This window comes from Lathamus discolor, chromosome 12, assembly GCF_037157495.1.
Source record: "Lathamus discolor isolate bLatDis1 chromosome 12, bLatDis1.hap1, whole genome shotgun sequence".
Lineage (NCBI taxonomy): Eukaryota > Metazoa > Chordata > Aves > Psittaciformes > Psittacidae > Lathamus > Lathamus discolor.
Window position 1 is genome coordinate 3,016,233 of NC_088895.1, and position 19,324 is coordinate 3,035,556.

At 46.1% G+C, this 19,324-nt stretch overlaps 1 long non-coding RNA gene across 1 annotated transcript; it reads left to right on the plus strand.

Annotated features, from left to right (window-relative positions):
* The first annotated feature begins 1,583 nt into the window (after positions 1-1,583).
* Positions 1,584-4,948, plus strand: LOC136021169 (uncharacterized). Its single transcript, XR_010615688.1, has 3 exons — positions 1,584-1,768; positions 3,366-3,555; positions 4,781-4,948. It is a non-coding gene; the product is annotated as an uncharacterized LOC136021169 (long non-coding RNA).
* Positions 4,949-19,324: the final 14,376 nt, after the last annotated feature.

The window sequence follows — 19,324 nt, forward strand, 5'->3', positions numbered from 1 at the left end:
ATGCCATGCTCTGGGAGTTTCCTTGTAGGTCACTGATCAAGGGAAAGCAGGTCTGAAGTTTTGCCCTGTTTAATGAACATCAAAGTGTCGCTAACAGTGGACACGTTTTGAAATAGGTTATTCTAGAAGCAGCTCTTCAGTGGGTATCAAAGAGCTTTGTTCCCTTGATTTATTCCTGGCTGCATCAATTTAGAGCAGCAAAGGGCTTGGCTGGATCATTCTTAAAGTACTTGGATTGAAATGAAAGAGATTTTCCCCTAGTGTAATACTAAGTCGATGAGCAGCTCTGTCAAGTTGACATCTTCTGACACTGGGTTTGCTTGGGACAACGTAAAAACATCACCACAAGGTAAGACCAAATGTCCATTGAGTTTCCCCTTGAAAGGGAGCTGCTTCATGAATCCTGCAAGCACAGAGAGGACACAGCTCACCTGGGAAGGTCATTTCCTCAGGCTGAAGCTCATCTCTTGCACTTTGGCTATGCTGACTCTTGCCATCACCACAAGTGTGGAAAACTCAGTTGCATGTTCAGCGAACTGGGCTGATGTTGATGTTCTCCATGATATTTATTTTATTTAAAGCATTGCCAACTTGGGCAACCAGAAAACTGTAGCAAATGTCACAGTTGTTTTTCAAGGTTTTCATCTCATTCATAGAAAATTCCTTTAATGAAAACTCCCTTTTGAAGGACTTTTGGAGACTGAAGCTTGGAAGGTGTGCCAGTCTCCTAGCCTGAGGTTCTGGCTCAATGTTCTAGATACAGGAGAAGATATAGCTTTTAGGCCTGTATTTTGTGGGCCTTAACCACAATTTAGGGTTGTCTGGCCTAGTGCCTTCTGGGAAGAGTAGATCTGTTAGAGAGAGGTCTTGCTATGTAGATATCAGAATGGATGTGCTGGCTTAGATCAAAGATGCATCTAGCCCCATATCCTGTCTCTAGTGGTGCCAGCAGCAAATGCTTAGGGCAAGATATAAGACCATGGCAAGCCTCTTGGTGTTACTTCCTATGGTCCTTCCAACTCATGGCAATTTGCAGCTGAAGGACTTCCTGAGCTATGGGTCATATCCGCATCCTTGTGTGTAATCGTCCTTGATGGAGCTTTCAATGTCTTTAATTGTTATTTGAACCCATTTATGCTTTTGGCTTCTACAACATCCTATGACAATAAGTGATACCACTTAATTATGTGCTGTTTAAAAACATAACCATAAATCATAATAGCCTTCAATTGTAATAAAAGCTTTGAATTCGGATAAGATTGCCAGCATGGATAAAGTCTGCATAATTACATCCGTGTATTATGTCTAGAGCAATAAGAGCCTCCTACCAAAGTGTGGGGAATACATATGACTAGATTATGGCAAGATCTTCAAGAGAGACTGGTAATTCAGGATCCCTCAGCTCTCAGCTGCCTGATGGCATGCGCTCTGTCAGGGTCTGGTTTATACAGAGCTGTCCATCTGTTTTCTTTTCCCCAGTGCAGTTAGGAGGAAAGGTTTATCCGTCTTTACAGACTGAGGTTTAAGGAGAAACATCAGGGGAGTTGATGCTTTCCCTGTGACTTTTGCTTCCCCAGGAATGTGCAAAGGCTCGAGGAGCAATTCTGCTCTGCGCTGCTGCTGTTTCAAACCTGGTTCCTGGTTTATGGCTCAGCCTGGAAGAGTCTCCTTGTGAAAACGAGCATAGCCTTGGACTTCTTACTCATGGGCCATAGAAGAAAACTTGGCTCTGCTGGAGAACTCTGCTCTGCGAGGTTGTTACTATAAGGTAAGGGAGAGCTTGTACCTGCTTTGAAGACCAACCTCACCCACCACTCATTTGCCTCTGTGCGAAGCTGGACTAACAGTTGCTTGCTGGGAGAAGAGAGCCCAGAGAGGCTGGGATCAACCCATGCCCATTCAAGCTGTGGTACCCTGAACATGAGAGGCTGAGTCCTGCCAATGGTTCCTCATCCTGTAGATGGCTTCCAAGAGGGCTTCCCATCTATTAGAGTAACCTGCTCTGAAGCTTGGCCTTCATATGGTAGAGGGATGTGTCCTGTGTCCTCAAGGCAACTCTGAGAGCTAGATCTGCTCTGCTTCTTGGCACTTTGACCTTTCCTTCCCAATAACTGTTTTTTTTTGGGGGTGGCAGAGGCAAAAACCATGTAATTCTGCAATGTTTTCTGATTGGAAACCCTCAACTTTTTGTTTTTCCTGAGGGTGCTTGGTAACCTTGGTACCACCAGCTCCTCAGAGTTTCTCCGGGTGGTTTTCTGCTGTGAGTTTTGGGGGGAAGAAAGGGGGTCCGGTTGCTTAGTCCTTTCAGCAAAGTAAAATCATCTGCACTGGTAAATTCTCCAGGAGATGTACAGTTCACTGCTTGTCAAGCCAGGATATTAAATTAAGCAATTTTCATCAGATAACACATCTTCTGGTTCATGTAAAATGTCCAGCAAATCGCTGGGCTCATAATTCAGCCTGATTGAAAGTGAGCTGCTAATCCATTTCACTTTGGAGATAGGCAAGAGCATGGCAGAGGGGCCATCTCTGCAGGAGACTCCTGTTTGCAGCCATGCACATCAATGTGCTCCCCTTGGGTGCTCTGGTGCTGGTCTTTGCTGACCCTTTCAATGCTGCGTAGCGTGGCCTGGATTAGCTGCTACACAGGGAATCCTTTTAAGTGATGAAACCATCGCTTGGGGAAATCATTCTGCTTCACTCCCCTCCTGGTAGGTACGGATGGTGGAAACCTCCACTAAGGCTCATCCCTGGGTTTTTGGTAGCTTTTCTTAGTGGCCCTGAGCTCCTACCACATCCAGAGTTATATCTGCTTTCCACGAAGGTCTTGCCCAGCCCTCTGTGGCAGCCTGTCCTCCCATTGCAGCTGAACCAGGTACCCAACGTTAGAGTATGAATTTGAGCATTCAAAGGTTGTAACTTGGGATGCATCATGAAAGGACCTGAAAACATTCTGGGTGTCATTAGCAATAATAATGAAAATAGCAGTAGTAGGGGGACTTATCTGCTGATGCTTTAAAGGTTCACATTGTTCCAGCCTCCCCAGCGATCACTCTGGGAGCCATTCCCCATTTCTTCTATTTCTCTTTCAATTAAAGCTGAGTTTCCCCTGTAATTACATGACTCTAGAAGCTGGGGCTTGAGAAAACCCCAAAATGTCTGTGGTCATGAGGAACACAGGTCCTTTCCCCGGATCAGCCCATCTCTGTCCTGGTAGACTAAAGACAAGTGATTTCAGCTATGTCAGGTGAATTGTGTGTTTTGCCTTTGTGGGCATCCGTGGCTCGCTGGGGACTACTTGGCATACCGCACCTAGCGAGTGGTTGTGTAATCTAAGTCATCTCACCCAATTCATTTCCCTTTAGCCAAGATGGAAAACACCCATCTTCTGATGAAGAGAAGTGAGCCAGGGGCAGCTCCGCACCCCTCCAACGCGATTAGCAAACCGGACATGAACCGCTTCATTAAAGCCAAACAACCCTGAGCAACCACATCATTATAAAAGACCCAGGAAATCCTATCGCCAGGCAGAGCAGCAGCGTCCCTCCTCCCCCTGTGAGTAGAGCCTTCCTCTTCAAAACCCGGTGACCTTATGCTCCCTTGCTCCCCAACTCCTGCTGCTTTGCTGCGAGGCAAAAGCCCTGTGCGATGCATGGAGGGGTAGGGCTTTATTCCCTTCTTCCCCTCCACGGGGGGCCCGTTTTCAAAGCCCAGCTCTCCATATCCAGCACTGCCTGCTCATAAAAGGGCTTGCAGCAAACCAAAATGACACGTGAACAATCGCACACGACCGGCTCCTGTCTGGATGGGAGGGTTGGGGCTCAGTGATAAACAGCCAGGACAGTGGGAGGGAGCAGAGGATCAGCAGTGATGGGCTGCTGAGAATGAGCCACAGTTAGGCTTGAGATTGTTTCTTTGGTATATATATTGCAGATAAAAGAGTTTATGTCTGTATGAAGTCACTCTATTGTTATAGCACTGCAATAATGTTATCTCTATATAGATACATCAACAAACTTTGACTGCTTTAGATATAATAATAGCAATGGGGTTTCTTTCCTTACTCAATTCTGAGTGCACCATCAGCATTTTCAGCCATTCCATCTTGGCTTCTTCCCACTCTGGCTCTCGTTACATCTCGTATCCCACCAGTGCATCCTTGCTGCTGCTGCCTGGTGCAGTGAGGATCCTGGCTTTGTGCTCTGCTGCCTGTGAAAATCCTTCCCCGAGTCCTTTTTTGGGTCCCAGCTCTTTAAAACCTCTTTTCAAATCCCACAAAATTTCATCTGTAAAAAAACTAGGAGGAGTTTTGCCTTAACAGAGCTGGATTTAACCTGTTGTTGGCTTTATCAGCTGCTCTGGAAAGAAAATCAGCTTGAAACAGTCAGGTGCTTGGCACATATTCCCCTTCTCTCTGTATTTCAGCTCTAACATCAATGACTTTCTGTCCGTTGGTTCAGCCCGCATTAGCCGTGTGTGGATTTGCATGCCGCTATTAATTGCAGAGCAAATTAACCTTCTTCAGACCATATGTCGCTGCTATCATGTGTGCAAATATGTTGTTAGTGACTGTAAAAAAACGGGAATAAAAGCACAGTTGGACTCATGTTGTTGCCAAGAGATTAAATGCCGATGCTTAAAAACTTGGCAGTGTTTCCACAACGGGACTTTTGTCATATAATGTTGTATCTGCTGGGATTATCCTTTGAAAAGCCTGGCAGTGTCCTCAGAAAATGCAGCCTCTAGCTTCTAATTTTACTTTTATCTTCTTTTTTGGCAGCCACTTGAAGAAATCCCTTTGCCATTTCCAGACTGGAGACCTTCTGCTCTTCTCCAGCAAAGTACCAGTTCTGTATGCGACAGATTTCTCTACTCAGCATACTTGGGACACCCATCGATCAATGACAGGGAATTTGAGTAAGAGGAGGGGTGACTTGGAAAATAAACTCTTCACGTCCAACTGACGAAGTGGGAAACATCCGCTGCTGGCCTGTCTACACCGGCTTTGATGGAGTTGTGCCAACATGGAGTTTGGCTGGGCGTCCTTCAAGTCATTATTCTTTCATTGGTTATTTGCTAGAGTGTATTGAAAGCCTGAGTTTTACATCTGCTTCCTCAAGGACTTTCTTTCTTTCTACGATGAACACTTTGTTTTCGTATTTGGCTTTCACAAAGCCTGGGTTGCAAACACTGGTTTAATGGTGACCAGGTTTTATGGGGGGAATCACAGGCCATGCGCACGCACAGGTATAGATGCGGTTTGTTATTCTATAGACACTCATCGGCACTGAGGTATTTTTGTGTAGCTGGAAAAAATTAAATGCAGAAAAAATTGTTCTGAAGGAAAACCAGCACATAAGAAATCTTTCCCTTTTCTCCTTCAGTTTTAGGAGAGTTATATTTAGAAGCAAAAAGTAGTTGTAAAGGTGCAGACATCTTAAGCATGGTCTAGTCTGTCTGTAGTTTAGATAACTATTTAGATAGTCAGCAATTAGATATGAACAATCAATGTTGAGGTAATTATGGAATCATGGAATGGTTTGGGTTGGAAAGGACCTTAAGATCATCCAGTTCCAACCCCCTGCCATGGGCAGGGACACCCCACGCTAGACCTTGTCACCAAAGCCCCATCCAACCTGGCCTTGAAGAGTGCCAGGGATATGAGCATTTACCACTTCTCTGGGCAACCTGTTAGTGCCTCACCACCCTCACAGTAAAGAACTTCCTTATATCTAACCTGATTATTAGATTATATTATTATTATGTTATTATACTATTACTATAATGAACTTTATTATGAAAGTGATTACAATTAAGTCAACTGCTTTGATAACAATTAATTATCTTGCTGCTCTCCTTAGGTCCCTGTTTCCCAACAGCTCTTGAGGACCTGAAGCAGAGCTCCCTCCACTGCTGAGCTTACCCTCTCCATGGGAAGAGGTGGGACTGCAAGAGCTCAGTGATGGCTTTTCAAACCTGAAGATGAAGCAAACCTGCTGAAACGTAAGTAATAAAAGCCTTTAAAATTGCCTTTTTTTTAAAATTTAAAATTCCTATCAACATAGAATCATAGAATGGTTTGAGTTGGAAAGGACCTTAAGATCATCCAGTTCCGACCCCCTGACATGGGCAGGGACACCGCACACTAAACCATGGCACCCAAGGCTTTTTCCAACTAAAACTGCAGTTGGATGTTTGATGGCTGCCAGCCTATCAAAAGCAGAAGATGAGTTTTAGATATAAAATGCTCCCTGCTAAACAGCAAGATCCCAACGAAGATGCAGGTCAGGTAGACATTTGGGTCCCAACCGTATTTAGTGTTTAGCATGTGCAAAGAGGATCCCATAGTGATGCACCTGACCTCCTGTATGGCTCCTGCAATGGGATGATGCTATGGGATCTGAAAACAGCCTAGCAGAAAGTGGGTTTGCAGTGTACAGGCAAAAGATCTTTGGTTATGGACTTCCCAAAGAGGGGGCTTCGGAGAGAAGGGATTAAAACTGCCTAGTCAGCAGTCTGCAGAAAGATGTATGCCCACAGATAACCTAGATCTTGTCAATGTGCTTTCCAAGAGGATGGCTGAGGATGTTGCTCCAGAAAGGGCAGCACCCTTGCCGGAGAAGTTCTCCTAATGTCTTCCGTGAAGAGCAGGCTCCAAAAGAGCCCTTGGTGGCCAGCAATAAAGGTGATCCAAAGCCTCCTGATCCTCTGATAACAACAGTGGCTTGTAAGCACGTTTGGGGAGGGCTTATCCCCCCTTTGCAACAGGAGCATGCATTTGGCTGTAAATTTCTTCCAGCTGGAAAGTCAGAGAAAACACTGATAAGCTCCCTCTGTGTCCCCCCCCCAAGCTGGGAATGATGGATTTACCAGAGGTAACTCAATGTACCAGCTCCTTTCTCCTCCACAGTTGGAGCATATGGAATGTATTGTGGTCTGAGGGAAACACATCCGAAGTATTTCTCCTGTGTCTCTTCAGGAGCGTTCCAGGGTGGATTACAGCAGGTGTCACATTTAAAGCATGTTAAGTGACAAGCCCTAGTCACCTCCATCCAAAGTCACAGCAGACCTCAGCCCCAGGCTCCAAAAGCTTTGCCGTCGTTTGGGTTTGGGTGAGATTAGCAATGGAAGCTCCAAAACATTGGAAGTAAAAGAGAGACTTTCCAATGAGAGGGGACAACAAGGAAATAGCTGAGATCTGCCTGGAAAAAAAACTGCACAGTGTCTGATCCTGGGCTATGATAAGCAGTTTCCACAATGTGCTCTTTATTCTCTCCTGTCTGAGGAATAAAACTGAACCACCACTGGTGCTCCTCTGCAGGGATTGCCTGGGAGATGCAATGGTAAACGTGAATTGCAGGAGGTCTTCAAGTTCTTTGAAGTTAGTAGCAATTTAGGTATTACCAGTGGTAATATTTCCAACCATAAGCAATAGGCTGCAGTTAGCCAGCACCTTTTATTAAGGTACCCAGCACCAGAAAGGACAGAATCATCCCCACAGGACAAATTCACTCTGTTTTTTCACTAGTGGCTACAATTCACTTTGTGTAAAAAGCAGGATCAAGCAGAAACACCAGCAAAGGCACATCGATTACGAGTAGTCAGAGCTTAAGCTGCCAGGCTGATGGGAACTCAGACTTGAGATAAAAATCTGTGCATTGACCCATGAGGCTGAATTATCCACTATATGGAACACCCCTGACCTAATCGTCTTCCAGGAAAAGGCACGGCACGTTGGAAAGGATACAGAGAGGCTTGGGAAGAAAATTGGGAAAGACAGACCATTTCTGCCACTGAAAGATGGGACCTACTTGAGGTGCGTGTTTCCAAAGTGCTTTTGCATGTGGAAGAGTTTTCTCCAGTGAAGTTTTCACCACAGCACTGAGCAGGCTCTGATTTACAGCCCTTAGAACACCCAGGACACCACAATTGCATTTGGTTTCATGTCAACCCTGCATGAAAAGGTAGGACTTCATGTAGGTTAGACTTGTGCTTCTCAGGTTTTCCTTCTGCTGTGGTCTCTCCCTTTTGATCTGCAGCATCTTCTGTAATACCTGCCCTAGTCAAGTCTGTACCAAACCCAAGAGTAACCTTTGCTGTTGGGCCGGACACTGATGGGGATGTCAGTGGGTTTGTCTACAGTTGGGTTTTGTCCATATCCTTCCTTTTTTCTCCCCATTAAACTGCGTCTTGGTGGAGCTTGAGGCTTATAGACATTTGTTTGGGATTTATGGATGTCTTGTCAGGTATAAAGGGTGAAGGTTTTTGGCCTAACAAATAATGTGAAGTCACATGTATGGAATCAGGGTACCACTGTAGTCTTGGTCAGAGCCTGATGGTGAAGAGGCAATGTGGTCTGTAACCTCTCTGTGCAGTGGTGTGTGCTGATAACCCCCTGCCTTGTGCTCGCAGTGAGGGCAGAAAGAGTCCAACCTTCTTGCATGGTGCCTTGGAAAAGGGACAATAACATCCCAGAGCACATGGGTAAGATGCAGGCACAGAAATGGAGCCAGCTCTTTGTGGAAGAAAACATCTCTGAAAAGGCATCTGAGCAAATCAGTTCCTATATTTCCCTGAAAAGGACCTTCACTGGGACTCTGCTCCATAAGGAAAGGCTGTGGCACGCAACCCTGTTATGTCCCGCAGTGTATTTTGATTGCCAAACTCTAAGAACAGGTTCGGAGCCCATCACTGAGGGCTGTGAGACCATCCATAGCCAGTGAAGGGTCAGCAGCAGCTCTAGGGACCACCCTTTCAAACCAACCACCTTTTTTAGGTGGGAAGAAAGATCATCTTAGGTGTCAGTCCCTTCATGCTATCTACAGATGTGGCTTGGGGACAGCCAACTTTTGATGGTCAAGGTTGGGTAAATACCAGCCGGTATCAACCCTATTGAGTCAAGACACAGACTGGAAGATGTGCTTTCAAATGGAGCGATGCACAAACTCCTTTCGCTTTGAGCTTTTTGTGAATTTGTGACTAAGATAAGGAAGTTTCAAAGCTGGGGAGGTGTTGAACGTCTCCAGGCGCAAGAGATGTCTGAGGAGGTAACAAAGTGCAGCTTGGGTATCTTACACCTTGCCAGTGAGCCATGCTTAATGGGTCAGGCAGCAGAGGTGTAATGAAATCAATAGAGTTGGAGTGCAGATCTTTGAGACACAGCAGCTGGGTGGTTTTGGTATTCATATCATTGTTGCTAGTTTCTTTTTAGTTCTCTTTTCTCCCCCCCCCCCTTTCCTCCCTCTAAGTTTTCTGTTCTCTAGGAAAACTTTCAGGTTTAACCCTTGGGAAGGCTGAGATTTGAAGGGCAGCTGCAAGAGAGTTGAGGTCTATTAGGACAGAAGGTATTTGGCATGATTTGTACTAAGAAATATCTGTGAGAGCAGAAAACAGGAGCCGTGGCCAATTCACCAGGGAAGGGGCTGAGCTTTGCAGACAGGGCTGAAGGCTCCAGCTTCTAACCCCGGCCTGACAATTGATAGAGAAGGATCTTGTGCCTGTTGTATTACAGCACGAAGGAGGAACGCGTGTTCTCTCCTGATCAAAAGTCCCAAACACAACGTGCTCCCCGCTGCTCTGCCTCTGATCTGCAAATACATCGCTGGTTTTTATCACTCAGTTTTGCTTTATCTCAGCAGAGCTGGTCTCAAGCGCTACAACCTGATTATCTCCGAGGAGGCTGCCAAAAGCATGTCAGGGATCATTAAATGTAATACTAAAGGAAGCAGGAGGAATCAAGTGGTTGGAGTAGGAAATCAGAGGGAATTCCTGGCTCAGGTTGCCAGTCCAGTGAAGGCTGGGACTTGCAGCTTGCCATGAAACAGGAGGTCACAGCTCATCCTACATGATCTTAAGGTCCTTTCCAATCCTAACTATTCTATGGTTCTAAGCTTCCTCAAATCAGTGATACATTAAATGGAAATGCCAGTATGTGTCCTCTTCGCCAACCCTTATTAAGATCACATTTACATACATGCATATAACCTAGAGGAACAAGCAACACAAAGTTGAATCCATACAAAGGTGTGTCTTAGACTTTACTATTTAACCTGTGGCTTTGGATTTGAGGACAGAAACAGTGCCAGTTCAGTTTGTAGGAGAATGAACAGCAGCACATCTACAGCTTTTCTGTATGAATTAGAAAACAAGGAACAATATTCTTGGGCCAAAAAACCTTTTATTTAATTTGAAATGAATTGAATTTTGCATTCAAGAAATATTGAGAATAATTTTTGAGGAAAACGGGAAGATATTTTTGACTACGAGTGGTCTGTAATGAAACACTTTGTTGTAAAACAACAACTCAAAGTGGCTTTTCTCCATTATTGGGCTTGCCAAAAGATCTGTGTTTAGAAAAATACAGAGTGGCTTGTTCTGACTGAATTTCCACTTATTTTGCTTCAAAACAGAACTCTGGCCAAAAATAAGTCTTTTAGGTGTAATCAAGATCAAATTAATCAAACCCCATTTGCTACTGGCTTGAGGCTACTGCATTAGCAAAGGGGGATCTTCTCCAGTTAGAGAAACTGGCTTTTAATAGGAATTCAAGGTTTTTACTGGTCTTGTAACAACTTCCATAGAAATAGGATAAAAGTAGACTGAAAAAAAACGCAGTCTAGGCAAGAATTGTTATTAAAACCAAGCTGTCCTTTGAGCAGGTAGAGTTTGTCAAAGGTTTTTATCTCAGTCTCGTTCAAGTGGACCTCGGCACCTACAATCCTCTCTAGCTCTGGGAGGAAATCCTCTTTGTTGTCTCTCTCTTCCTGTTACAGCAGTGGTGTTTGCAGTCCCAAGCTCATCTCTGCTGCATCAGGAGTCTCAGAAGCGCCTGCTCCAGGGGTCTATGCTTTATGAAATGCGTCCTCTTGTATTTTACTTGCGTTTGTGGTGCTCTTTTCCTCATTGAAGCTGATCCATGGGGAGCAGGACTTAGGGATCTCTGGTTTCCCATGGCTCTGTGTCTCGTGGCTGGATTATCACATGCATAACAAGGTATGAGCTCTGACTGAAACACTTCCTGAGGTTGAGGCCTTTCAAAGATCTGTCGTGCCTTTTCCAGCATCTAATGGCCGTACTGAGCTCTAGCCACAGCTGGAGTTTTCCCTCTATCCAGATGCCTATGGCTATCAAACCAAGCCAACTCCTAATGCTTTTGGGGCTTTTTCAGCCTGAGTTGAGTGAAATGGACCCATGGATTTCAAAAGTTATTACTGGAGGGAGCTGAATGACACAGAGATGATGTGATTCCTTACAAATGACTGAAAAAATCAGGGCTGGGTTGACATTAAACCTGGTGTGCTCCATCCCAGAGGGATGCTGGTTGGGATAGCTCCCACATGGAGCGCAGCCTGGAGGAAAGCAGTGCAGGAGTTTCAACTCTAACAGGGTTTAACCCACCATATGGTAAACTTGGACTATTAAGTGACTATTTAGGACCGGGACAGGAAAGGTGGAGCCACACGAAGGTGTCAGACCTACCTTAGGAGAAGTGTTGTGAACAGTGTGGCTGCCTGGGGACTGCCCTGACAGATGTCTAGTCCAGAGGCTGGAGTGATGGAAAGGTTGTCTGAGCAATAGGACATGGGCTTTCACCATATAGATGCACTACAGCCCCGTGTAACAGAGTGGGATTTGCTATATGGAAAAGGAATTGCCTTGCAGGACTGCTTTAAGCTTCAGGCAAATGGTTTAATCTGAAGAGTTTAACAAGTCCTTAATTCCTGTGAATAGTGATTTGAGACAGACTGTGAACATGAACTTGCCAGCAGATTTATCCCAGCTGAGGCTGTGTGCACCCCATTTTACACACTGAGAAATATCGATTTCCTATCAAGGATGCCTTAGAACCCCCAGGATGCATCCAGGTTTAGGCTGGACCCATGTGTGATGTGGTCATGTCTCTATTGAAATAGTCACTGACTGCTCGAAGTTGTCACGGGGGTTTTTGGTACCTATTAAATATAAATCACTTAGATGAAGGCAGGTAACAAACTCCATCTGCATCATTTTCCCCGTATCAGAGAAACTGTAAAAACATTCGTGATCTCATTTCAGGATGTTAAAGCTTACAAATAACTCTATAATGGACAAGAGGAAAGAATAAGGCTCTTGCTCTCGAAATGCACATAGTGTGACCCTAAAACCGTTCCCCTTGTATGCATCCCACCCTGAACACCTTCCCTGAGATGATGAGGAGGGCTGCCAGGATGAAGGCCAGTGCTGTCCCCTTTATATCTCAAGGAAAGTGGGTCCTGAAGCCAGCAAGTGGACGATAGCTACTTTTCCTTCTCCCTTTGCTAGCTACAGGCTCATTGTGCTCTTCAGCTGGGCTCTGTGGTGCTGCTGCAGGTTTCGGGGTGCAGGCAGGACATCAGCGCAGGCAGGAGAGGCAGGCAGGCAGAGCCAGAGCGCTGTCAGCAGCTGCCTGCATTCCCATGGGGACCGTGGCACCTTGTGTGTTTTGACAGGGGACAGACTGTTCTCCTGCTAATAGGCTGTTGGACATGGTGTTCGCTGCCTGGCGGGAGGAGAGGGTGGGAGCTTACAGACTCCAGGCACAGCTAAAGGTTAGGGATTCAGCGGTGGCACATCCATCCGGAGTGACAAGTGCAAGGATCGATATTCCCATGCATTATTGCTGCTGGTGGCGGGGGGGAGGTCGGCTCACACCATTCCGGCTGTGCAGGGCTGGTGCTGTCCTGGCACGGCACAGGGGAGATGGACTGGAAAACACGGCGTATGGAGAGGTGAGGGTAGGGAGATGCAGTGCGGTTGGCATCAGGGAAGGAGAGAGCTGGGTTTTTAGGTTGCGTGCTATCGGTACAGATGCAATGTGGGGACTCTTTCCAAACCAGGAGCTGCCGCATTGGCTTCTGTGCCTGCTCTGGGTTTGTTCCAGGGAGGCGAGTTGGCTTCTATCTCTTTTTGTTTCAGTTTCTTTCTTACATCTTTCCTGATCAGGCGAAGCAGAGGAGGAAAAAGGCTGAGTTGGTTGGATGGTTTTGCTGCACTACAGAGCCTGAAGTCCTTCAGTTTATGAGCTAAATGAGAGGGGAGAACAATTATTAACACTTGCCAGCTTAAGCGCTCTGAATATCCCAGACAAAAGTTGTCTGCGTGGCCTTCCTTGTCTATGCATAATAAGTTTTATATATATACATATATTATATACATACATATACATATATATGCATACATATATATACATACATATGCATATATACACACATACATATACATATATACACACATGCATATACATACATATATATACACACATATATAGACATATACATATATTAAGTTTTAATTACGAGATTCCATCACACAGACAGTGCTTTCGCAGCAGTGATCCCCAAGTGCTTGCTGGGAGATGTGTCTCCAAGCGCTTCCTCCCAACCTTACCCACGAAGGGAGCAGTTAGGCCAGGCTCTGAGCCATCCCACAGAGGACCCGTGGACCCAGACTGAGGGATGCAGAACCGTTTCCATTAGGAAAGTCTGCGTAAGGTGTTGCAGTTGGGTTGCCAAGCCTGTAAGCCCATTAAAACCCTTGTGAGTGGAACAGAAGGGCTTTGGTTTGCATGTGTCACCTCCAGGCTAAGATAAATAATAATAATGAGGACAATGAGTGATTTAGAGGAATTTCCCAGCAGAATTAATGCTGATTTATATCACAGGGTAGCAGAGGGACGGGCTGTGATAGAAGGAGTGGGTGAAGTTTCTGAATGAGACGGGGAAGGGGATGACAGTGGGGAGTGAAAAATGAAATGTGCTTGCTAAAAAAAGCCAAGTGGAGCTGGCTGGAGCACTGCATGGAGCAAAGCAGGTGACATAAATAAACCCAGCCCTTGGCTGACATAAATAAACCCAGGCATTGCCCTTAGCAGGGATCACTCACTCTGTCATTAGATGGAGTTATTAGTGTCTTCGGTTGCTATATGAGGGAATATAGGGGTCTGTAAGAGAACATAAGAGTGTCTCTTCATCCTGTGGAGCCAATTAAGTAGAAGTGATGGAGAAAATGAGTTTAGGTAAAAAAATGACTGCATGAGTTATAGGACTTTGAGGGTGGGCTTTGTAGGATCCAAATTAAAGCACCTAACCTCTGGCTAGAAAGCTTGTTCCACAGGCCTTGATCCAGTCAGAAGCTCTGTTTGGAGAGCCTTGCCACCCACAGGGACCTGCTGGAATCCTCTCTGGTGTCCCAGGGGAGCCAGAGCCCTGGAACTGCTTCCTTTTAGATGTCCCCAGCTGTGAGCTCCTGATCCCAGTGTCCCCCCTTTACAGTACGGATGGCCCATCTGATCACAGAAAGGGTGATGGGACTCTCTGGGTTGCTCCTGCTTGAGTATAGCCATGGGATCTTGGCCACTGACTGCAATGTATTGACTATGAATAGAAGACATTGCTGATCAGCATCAGCAATGACATGGTGCGTACCAGGGAGGTGAAGCAAAGCTGTCACCCTGCTCATTGGGCTGTCAAGGAGAAGAGGATTGTTTCTTTGATGTGGTGCCAATGCTTCGAAGCAGCAGAAGCTTCATCACATCTTCAAATAATAACTTCTCTTTAATGTGAACTTCATCTGGCAGCGGCCCCATTACAGAAACAACAGGTTGGATCAATGCAGAAGGCTCTCCCAAACTCCCTCTGCTGGGAAAGAGGGCAGTCACAAATCGATGGGGACCTCACTGGCCTGTGCAGCTGCCTGCCTGGAAGTAATCCCTGTAATGAGCTGCCCCCATTTGCTTGAGATGGATCGCAGCGTGGCTTTGGGGACCCAGCACATCCCAGCCCTGTGGGTAGTGGCCTGCTGGCTCCCAGGCTCTGGCTTCCTGCTTGTCTTTATCCTGCTCCCACACACAGCATCACCAGCCAGTGGCTTCTCTCCCAATGCTTTCCTCTGTCCCACTGCTGCCATGCAAGTGATGGCTTCAGAGGCTTCCTGATGCCTGCTGTGCGTCCTCTGGGATGCACAACCTTGCTGGGGGATACACGGACAGATACTGCAATGAGACAGGGGCTGGTTCTTCCTCCAGACCCCAGATAGCAGCCAAGTCCTGACTCCAGGGTTCATCTGGCTACGTCATAAGAGTGGACTTGAAGAGGTTCTCTGACTCTCAGGGACTCAGCTTGAAGAAGTAATGTAACTAAAATGCACTGGGACCAGGGACATGTGCAGGACAAAGCTGGTTTGGGAGGTGGTAGGCTGGAAGGACATTAGGTACAAGAACAACAGCACAGCTTTGGCAGTGCTAAAATATTGATTGCATTCTTCAAGCCAAGCATAACATATCCTTCTCCCGCTGTGCTGCCCATGTTTAATGTCTTGATCCTCCCTCTACCTTTCTCTGCTAGCACTGGGCAGGATAAGCCCATGTCTGTCTGAATCCCTTTAAAGATGGGACAGTTCAGTATTTCAAAGTCTTTGCCTAGGAAAAAGAGGGATTTTACCTCCCTGCAAAGCTGATGGTTTGCAAGGAATTCCCTTTAACACATTTTCCCAGGGTGGAACCAGACATTGTGCCTGCAAGCCCAGGGATTCCCCTCCACCACCTTCCTGCTCCTGCCCCAGATGCTGCACTTTGGTACCTTCTGCACCGCACAGCAGGCTCAGCATCCCCAGTCCTGGCCATGCCACCCTCCGTGTCTCCCATCATAGCCATACACAATGATGCTGCAGAGATGGCTGGTGGACCCACAGCCACACTGAGCTCCAGAGTGGCTGCGCTGGTCTTCCTCCCCCACCAAGGAGTCCAAAAAGCCACCGTGACTCAGTCCTTTTCCATAGGCAGAGTTGCCAACTCTTGCAATACTCAGTGTTTTATTTAGAGTCCTGGCTCCTGAAGCTGTGTAATTACTGGAGCTTTCATTTTCTTTAAATAAAGTCCATTTCTAACACTCCTACTCACGAAAACAGCCAGGAAATGTGACCTTTTATGAGCTCAGAAGGCACAGAGTGAAAACCCGACCTTCGTTCTTTCTTATTCTTTTTCTAGTTTTCTTTCGTGTCATGGGTTTTACAATCTTCTCTTGCAGACTGAGGTTGTTGGAAGTCATCTTTCTCTACCTCTTGACTCTTGCAACGTTGCAAATGAGTTTGTGCCTTGGTGGTGTTGACATCTCAGGTGCATTGGCTTCAAGAATTCAGTGTCGGTGTTTTTCTGCCTGGCGATGTGCAGTTTTGTGCTATGGAAGGTAAGTGGGAAGGTAGCAAATCCCAACCTACACAGCAACCACTGCTGCTCTGGCTTGTCTCTTCATGTCCTGGATCTATCGGTTGTTTTGAATTCCATCAGAAAACCCGGAGTTTATGCTGGTTGAATTTAATCGTCTCCTAGAAGAGCCTCAGGTCTTTACAAGCTCCGTTTTGCTGAGTGATGCTGCATTTCCTATGCTCAGGCAAACCACAATCCCACGCTGCACCGGTCCCTACGCAGCAAATGTTCTGGTTCCTACCCTGAGAGCTTTTGCACTCCCTGCTCCTTTTAACCCCATAGCAAGGCTGAAGGTTCCCATTCATCCTGCCCACAGGTGCTATGAGGGTAAAAGTCACAAATAAACCTTGTGCTTCCTGGCCCACAAAACACTCCAGGATGTCCTGGGTTATGTACAGCTACGGACAGCTCAAGCTTGGCTCTGGACTTTGTGATGCGAGACTCTGATGTATATTTTAAGCTGGTCTTTGAAGTTTAGAGGAGAAACAGAAGTGCTTTCCTTGGGTGATTCAGTCCATCCCAGCAGCAGCTGTACCTTAAGTAGCAATGGATGAATGACGTGCTAGAAGAGCTGCCCTTTTCTTCCTGGTTTTAAAGGTGTCTGGAAAGCTAGTTGCTATCCCTTACCTTTGAAGTTTAACAGTAGGTGAGATGGAAAAGCTCATTTGATGCTGCTGTGCTCGGATGTGCTATGGAGAAGCAGCATTACCTAGTGACAAAGAAGGAACCCTGCCCTATCCCACCCATCAGCATCAGGGATACGTGCAAAATAGAGATGCTACACAGCGATCCAATGATCCGGGCAATGCTCCAGTTGAAGTTTTTGGTTATGGAACACCAGATATTGCAGCCATGACACGCAAAGGTACAGAGCACCGGCCTCTGCAGCTGAAGGAACAATGCTGTGATTTCCTTGAGGTGTTCATGAAATCATCAGCATTGAAGATTTGTCTTCTGTCCTCAACCACCATAAAGTGGCAGCCAGCACACAAGGGCAGAGACCAGGGAATTGCTTTTTGAAGTCATCCACTTATTTAACAGCAAAACCCGGTGATCTCCAGCAAGTGAGAAGCTCACTGTGAAAAGCAATCCAGAGACATTCCAAAACACATACTTTGTGGAGTGGGAAGGAGGAGCATGGATTTTTAGCAACATCAATCAATGCACTGGCCAAAGTCACACGAGACCGTGAAAAAGATGGAAAAGTTTAAACAAGCCTTGGAAGCAACCCAGGATCTGGTCATTCAGTCTGCAGGACCTTTTATGAATAACGCTGTAACACAAGCCTGTAATAGAAGCATCAAGATCCAGCCCATTGGTTTTCCAGTCCGAGTTTCCCGTTCCAAGATGAATGACTTGGATTTTGGGGAGGGAAAGTAGCAGAACTGGTTTGTCTCCTGGCTGGGAGAGCTTGGCTTTGGAGAACTCAGCTTGCAGGAACAGTGTGAACTTTCCCCGCTTGAGGCTTCTCTTGGCCTGGATCTACTCTTTAGTCTCTATTATTTACACCTCTATTACATAGTCAGGAGGTTGCTCTCATTCTACTGCAGGAGGTGCTCTGCTCCCTTTGATGGAGACCTGATTGCCATGTAGTAGCCAAAGCCTTGAAGATCCTGCAGAGCTGTACATTTTTCTTCTTTAGCTCTCTCCTCTTTCTTTCTCATATCCATGCTGGCATCTGAAGTTTATCATTCTTGAGGCTGCAGAATGGAGGGAGAGGAGTAATTTCACTGCAAAGGCTACTAAAGTGCCTTCCCCTTAGTGTAAGTGGCTTTTCTGTAGCTCTGCGACCCCACTTTTCCAACAGTAGAAGAAGAGAGAGGGACTCACCATAGTGAGAGCTGCTCCTCTGCTTTAGATTAAAGCTGACTTGCTCCAGATCTTCATAGGAAAACACCCAGAGTATTCTCACTTCTATTTTCCCTATTCCCCAGCAGCAACCTTAAGCACAATCCCCTTTACCACTGCTAAGAGACGGATGAAGAAATAGATGTGGGAGGTTGTGTTTCCCAACCATCTTATGAGTCAAAAGTCTCTGGAAAGGATGGGAGAGGATGGATGGGAAGCAGAAAGCACAGACAAGTGGGTGTATTCCTGCCTTGCAAAGTGCAACGGGCAGCCTTTGGCATCCTGCATCAAAACATCTCCCAGCTGACATCTGGCTGTTGCTTCATGAGGTCTCTTGATGGCCCCAGACATTGGGTCACAGGCAGATCTTCCATCCTCCACTAAGGCACCGACGTAGCACATTAATACATCTTCCTTCTTGATGTAAGGAAAACCCATGAGGTGCTTTAATACAGATACACCTTTCCTGACCTGCGATTCATGCTGAAGCAGTCAAGCACCTTTCACTTGGCTTTTTATGTGGTTTGAAATGGTTTTTTTTGGAAGTATCTGTTTATTACCACTCAATAAAGTTTTATTTAGCGAAAAGCCATGATTGATTTCCCCTGCTTTAAACAACAAGCAGCCAACCCCCCCAGCTGACACCAGCTCCTCCATTCATAAAAACGTGTTAACAATTCATTTAAAATGCACATACAAGCCAAGCACAGTTTCCTCATGAAGTTACACAAATTAATACAAAGCAGCACACTGCCTAAGCCTGGCATCAAGTCAAAGCGTGCTCGGAAGGCCTCCCTCTGCTGTACAATACGTCAATGTGTTCTTGGAAGCTGCCTTTGGTTCGGCAAGCAGCAGATAGCGTTTTGAGTTTCCCCTCCCCTGCCTGCTTCCTTCTGCAACACTTGATGGGAACACGATGCAGGGCAAGAGTTAAAGTCTCAGGGTGTGTGAAGCTTTGTGCACCTTAGAATCAGAATGATTTGGATTGGAAAGGACCTTAACATCACCCAGTTCCAAATCCCTGCCATGGGCCAGGGATGCCTGGCACTAGACAATGTCACCCCAAGGGTCTGTCCAACCTGGCCTTGAACACTTCCAGGGATGGAGCATTTACCACTTCTTAGGGCAACCCATTCCAGTGCCTCACCACCCTCACAGTAAAGAACTTCTTCCTTATATCTAACCTGAACTTCCCCTGTTTCAGTTTAAATCCATCACCCCTTGTCTTATCACTACAGTCCCTAATGAAGAGTCCCA